Here is a 6115-nt window from a genome sequence, read left to right as displayed (position 1 = left end):
TGGGGCCTGAACTCTGGGCCTGGGCGCTGTCCCTTAGCTCTTCAGCTCAAAGCTAGCGCTCTACCACTTGAGCCATAGCACCACTTCCGGCTTTTTTCTTTTTGCTTATGTGGTGCTGAGGAATCGAACCCAGGGCCTCAGGCATGCAAGGCAAGCACTCTACCACTGAGCCACCTTCCCAGCCCAGTCTGTGAGAGTCTTAACTCCACTTAACTACCACAAGTGGAGCTGTGGCTAAAGTGGTAGAGAGCAGCCTGACAAACCCAAAAGCCCCAAGTTCAAACCCCAGTACCAAAAGTAAACAAAACAGGTACCTGTGTTCTGAGCTTCTGATGTAAGAAATGCTGTTCATGGTTGTGAGGTTTTTTTTAATATATTTTTTTATTGTAAAGATACTGTTCAGAGGGGTTACAGTTATATGAGTAAAGTAATGAGTACATTTCCTATTGAGCATTGTTACTCCCTCCTTTGTTTTTCCCCTACCATCCCTTCCCTCCTCTTTCGAGCTTTGATAAACTTGATTTCTAATGAAAAGCAAAGAACAGTTGGGCATTGGTGGCTCGGCTCACACCTGTAGTACTAGGAGGCTGAGATTTAAGGATCGCAGTTTGAAGTCAGCCCAGGCAGGAAAGTCAGTGAGACTCATTTCCAATTAACTACCAGAAAACTGGAAGTGGCTCTGCCAATATGGTAGAGTGCTCTCTTTGAGTGAAAAAGCTCAGGGACAGGGCTGGGGAGGTGGCTCAGTGGTAGAGCGCTTGCCTTGCATGCATGAGGCCCTGGGTTTGATTCCTTAGCACCACATAAGCAGAAAAAAGCGAAGTGGTGCTGTGGCTCAAGTGATAGAGTGCTAACCTTGAGCTGAAGAGCTCAGAGACAGTGCCCAGGCCCAGAGTTCAAATCCCACAATTGACCAAAAAAAAAAAACAAAAAACCACAAAACACACCAACTACTCTTGAGTGATTGTTGCTTGGCATATTGGAAGCATTCGTTTTTTTTCCCTAAGTCTAGTAGCTAGTGAAGAAAAGATGCAATTATTTTCATTAGTAATTGAGAGAGGCCAGAAACAATTGGTACTGGAAGCTAATAAATTCCATGCGTACCCTATATAACCATTCTTTACAAATCAGCTAAAATAATTTTAAGTGAATAGATGTTATTTCTCAACTTAAAGCTTTAATAGCTTCCCATTGTGCTACAAATAAAATCCAAGGTTCTAAACAGGGAGTAGTTGACTGCCTCTGCTCATTTCATACAGCTGGTACCATCTGACCTCTTGTACTATCTTTTCATGCCTGCTCAAGACACTTGCAATACCATTTTTTTTCTAGTACCCTCCACATTGTTCAGATAGAAGGATAGAGGCAAATATCTCCAGCCAACTTTCTGATAAAGAGTACCTCAGGGCTGGGAATGTGGCTTAGTAGTAGAGTGCTTGCCTGGCTTGCATGAAGCCCTGGGTTCAATTCCTCAGTACCACCTAAACAGAAAAAGCCGGAAATGGTCCTGTGACTCAAGTGGTAGAGTGCTAGCCTTGAGCAAAAAAAGCTTAGGTACATTGTCCAAATCCTGAGTTCAGGCCCCAAGACTGGCAAAAAAAAAAGTACCTCAAACCTTTCCTACTGATCTCATCTACATTTTACCTGAGAATGTGGCCAGCTGTTCCTGTTCATCACCTTTTGGGAAAAAGGACATGAATTAGGATTTTTTTTAATTTGAGACTAGAGCTCAAACTCGATATCTGACATTTCTGCTCATTGGCTGGCACTCTACCACCATCTCCAACTCCTGAAATTGGATTTATGATGTTTTAACCTGGCCCAACATTTCACCTTCTCTTTTAGTAATAGTCCTAACTGAGCATACGACCCAAGATGGGCTGCTGTAGTGCCTCCCTCCCAGGCTTTAAAGAGGCTCCCTTCTCAGACTTTCAGTGTGCATTAGATTAATCTAGAATGTGTATTCCTAATAGGCTCCCAGATGATGTTAATGCTATTGGTGTCCCAAGAACTTGCCAAAAAATAAAATAAAATGTATGTTTGAACCAGGTCAGGCCTATTGTGCTTAACAAACATTTTTCATACTGAAGTTAGGGAAAGAGCCTTTTGTACCCAGGCCATCCACTATAAGGATGAGAGGCCTGAACTGTTAGGTAATCCTGCTATGCAAAGGATCAATTCAAGATTTTTACCTAACCAGGAACAAAGCAAGAAATGGAGAAGCTTTTTTTTTTTTGTAGGAAAAAAATGGTTTTGTACATGGGATGAAACTATAAATTCAAAACTTACAGATAAGGGTTAGCTCTATCACTCATCTCTTTAAAAAGTTTATATGAATATCCAGTCAAAACGAACAGCGTATCTCTCTTGAAATGTAATCTCTATGGATTCCAAGTAGAACACAGGCTGCACACTGTCTTGGAATGTCCTCAGAAGGCTCTGTCATTAAACAGGTAACAGAGTAAAAACCTGGAGAAGCTTTAATTGGCGGCCCAAGAGATCCTGATTTGTTCCCTCTACAGAAAATACTATATATCTTCCCACAGTGCATGTGATCCAGTAAATAGACCTTAAATATATATGTAATTTGTTTACATGATTTTTTTTATCCCCCCAACTTTACAAAGTACATTAAAGCCCCATTATTGGTAAAACTAATTCTTTTTTTTTTTGTCGGCCGTGGGGCTTGAACTCTGGGCCTGGGCGCTGTCCCTCAGCTCTTCAGCTCAAAGCGAGCGCTCTACCACTTGAGCTACAGCGCCACTTCCGGTTTTCTGGTGGTTTATTGGAGATAGGAGTCTCACGGTCTCTCCTGCCCGGGCTGGCTTTGAACCGCGATCCTCAGATCTCAGCCTCCTGAGTAGCTAGGATTACAGGCGTGAGCCACCAGCGCCCGGCGGTAAAACTAATTCTTAAAAGGGGTATAGTAGTTCAACTGTTTTGATTCCAGTCTACTTTTATCCACTACCCCATGTGACAGAACTTTAAGGTTGAATATTTTTAGTAGACTAGTCCTTTTTGTGGGGGGTGGGGGGTGGGGGAGGAAGGAGTCTGGTCATGGGGCCTGAACTCTGGGCCTGGGTGCTGTCCCTCAGCTCTTCAGCTCAAGGCTAACACTCTACCACGAGCCACAGCGCCACTTGCGGCTTTTTTCTTTCTTTGCTTATGTGGTGCTGAGGAATCGAACCCAGGGCCTCAGGCATGCAAGGCAAGCGCTCTACCACTGAGCCACCTTCCCAGTGCTAGCCTAGTCCTTTCTTGAACTATGGATCTGCTTAGAACTTTTTTTCAGAGATAACTGGAATAAGTCAGCTCTAGGCAGAGTAACATTGGATCGCTTAAACACATTTGTGTGCTTGACCAGTCAAGCACTCTTTAAGTGCTTAAAAACTAAAGCAAATCCTGAGTGTTGTTATCCTCATATATTCCTCCTCCCCCCCCCCACACACTCCAGGTGACCATGTTTGTATAGCAAATCACTTCTAGCATATCATTACTTGCAGGTGTCACTTCCTGTTCCTGGGGCAGTTGACAACTCTGCTTATCCAGGTGGGGATTAGATCATGCCCTTTTCTCCATCATCCCTCAGTGGTTTTGAACTAATACTGTTTTGTATTGGCATTTCTTTTCCTGTGATAGGTCTTACATATGCTAAGCAAGTGCTCTACCCCAGCCACTTGAGTTTTGAGACCAAGTCAATGTATATAGCTCAGGATGGCTTTGAGCTGCTGCTTCATCTTCCTAAGTGTTAAGGATTACAGCATGCCAGACCAAAACTTGGGCAAAGGGCATTTTTGTTGGTTTTTGTTTTTTTGTGTGTGATTTTATTTATTTATTTATTTTTGCTTCACATCAGTCCCTCTCTCTACTCTGAGGAGGAGTACATCCATATGGTGGATTTCCAGTGGTGGGACTGAGAACAACTCTATCAACTAAACTGTGATGCTAGTGCGGAAATCTAAATTTATTAACTTTTTCTTTTGGTCCTGTCATTGGGTTTTACACTCAGGGCCTCAAGAACCTAAACCTCAGAAACCTGATACTGAGAAAAAGCAAGCTACAGAATGGCACATGCTGAGTAATGCCATTTATTTATTTATCTGTTTGTTTATTTTTGTCAGTTATGGGGCTTGAACTCTTGGCCTGGGTACTATACCTCACTTCAGCTCAAAGCTAGTGCTTTACCACTTGAGCCATAGCACCACTTCCAGTTTTTTGAGTGGTTAATTGGAGATAAGAGTCTCACAGGGTCTTTCCTGCCTGGGCAGGCTTTGAACTGCAATCCTCAGATCTCAGCCCTCTGAGTAGATAGGATTACAGATGTGAGCCACTGGCGCCAGACTTGTAATGCCATTTATTTAAAAGCAAAACTTTGAAGAAAGAACTACTTATTTTTCTGATTTTTATACTCAGCACAAGAATAAAAGCAGGGAAATAGACGGACAGAGTTTCTACAGGAACCTCTGTGATCTCTAATTATTTAAAAAATGAATATGAAGCTGGGTACCAGATTGATTACACATGTAATACTAGTTACTCAGGAGGCTGATATCTGAAAATAGCAGTTCAAAGCCAGCCTAGGCAGTAAAGTCCATGAGACTCAATTAACTATACCACTCGTGCCTTGAACAAAAAGCTCAAGGACAGCTCTGGGGCCCTGAGTTTAAGCCCTAGCATAGCATAAATAATAAGTGGGACACATTAATATCTGACAAAGCTGAGTTGTAAGAACATGGGAGACTTTTATTATTTTCTGCCTGTACTGGGGTCTGGACTCAAGGCTTTGTGCTGGTGTTTTGCTGATTATTTGGAAGATAAAAATCTCCAGACTTTTCTGCCTGCCTGGCTTTGAACACCAATCCTCTAGGTCTCAGTTTCCTGAGTAAGTAGGATTACAGGCATGAGCCACTAGTGACCAGTTTTTGAAGACTGGCGCCAGTGGCTCACACCTGAAATCTGAGCTACTTAGGAGGCTGAGATCTAAGGATCATGATTTTAAAGCCAGCTTGGATAGGAAAGTTTGTGAGACATTTCTAATTAAACACCAGAAAAGCTGGAAGTGGAGCTGTGGCTCAGGTGGTAGAGCACTAGCCCACAAAAAGCTCAGGGACAGCACTCAGCTCTCAGTTCAAGTCACCCACACACAAAAAAACCTCATCAAAACTGCATGTAATAAATCCATGAATAAAGCAGGCCTACTGGTGAAGTTATTCGAAATTTCCCCCAGAGCATAGGACATCAAATATTCTGAAGTGTTTGTTAATGTGTGTCATTTGTGAGGTGTTAACTATGACGTGTCTGATTAAACTTAAAATATCAACTGCTAGGGATCATGGTCAGAGAATGCCTTCCCAAAGAGCTGTTTTCTCACTTGATTTGTAGATAGCTCATTTACAAAAGCTCACAGGTAAGATTTCTTGCTTGTGGGCTTAACCTATTGGCTAGTAAAAAACTGCACCAGATTTAGAGTTGTGCTTACCAAAGCAGAAAGGCACTTTCTAACCCTGGCAAGCTGTATCAGGAGGGCAGGTGTGCCTGTGAGCTTTCCTATGTTGTGTGGAATTCAGACATCACTCAGTTAGTATGATGGTGGTAAGGACAGCAGGGAATAGTGTTGAAAAGGCTTTTTTTGTCCAAACCAGGAGAATATTGTTACTGACTCCCTATCAGCTTTGAACAGAGTAGGGAATAATTCCAGAGGACAGGGGATTTGATTCCTTAGTTAAATCATCGAGCTCTCAGCAGGGCAGGACCTTCTAAAAAACCTCCTGGTACCATTTTTCATTTGCTGAGAATCTCATTTAGGCCTCAACCAAGACTTGGGTTGATGTTTGACTCTTAAGGACCTAGCTATGGTATCAGGTTATAGCTTTTTGCTAGGATGATAACTGTCTTGGAAACACTCCTATTCTGACTCAAGTGATAAGGAAATGGGGAAATTCGCCAGCACATGGGAGGGCTGATAGAGACAAGCAAGGGCACTGCCAAGCTGGAGGCCTGTGATCAGCGAGTCTGAGGTAGGCTTTGTGTTGTCAAAGGCCTGCTTAGCTCATGTGACAGTGTTGCTACTTCCCAGAGCAGAGTTCATCTGTGTGCCACAGGATGTAGACTCTCT

The sequence above is a fragment of the Dipodomys merriami genome, unplaced genomic scaffold (assembly GCF_024711535.1).
Source record: "Dipodomys merriami isolate MVZ:Mamm:240054 unplaced genomic scaffold, mDipMer1.0.p SCAF_34, whole genome shotgun sequence".
In the NCBI taxonomy this organism is placed as follows: domain Eukaryota; kingdom Metazoa; phylum Chordata; class Mammalia; order Rodentia; family Heteromyidae; genus Dipodomys; species Dipodomys merriami.
This window is presented reverse-complemented; position numbering follows the sequence as displayed.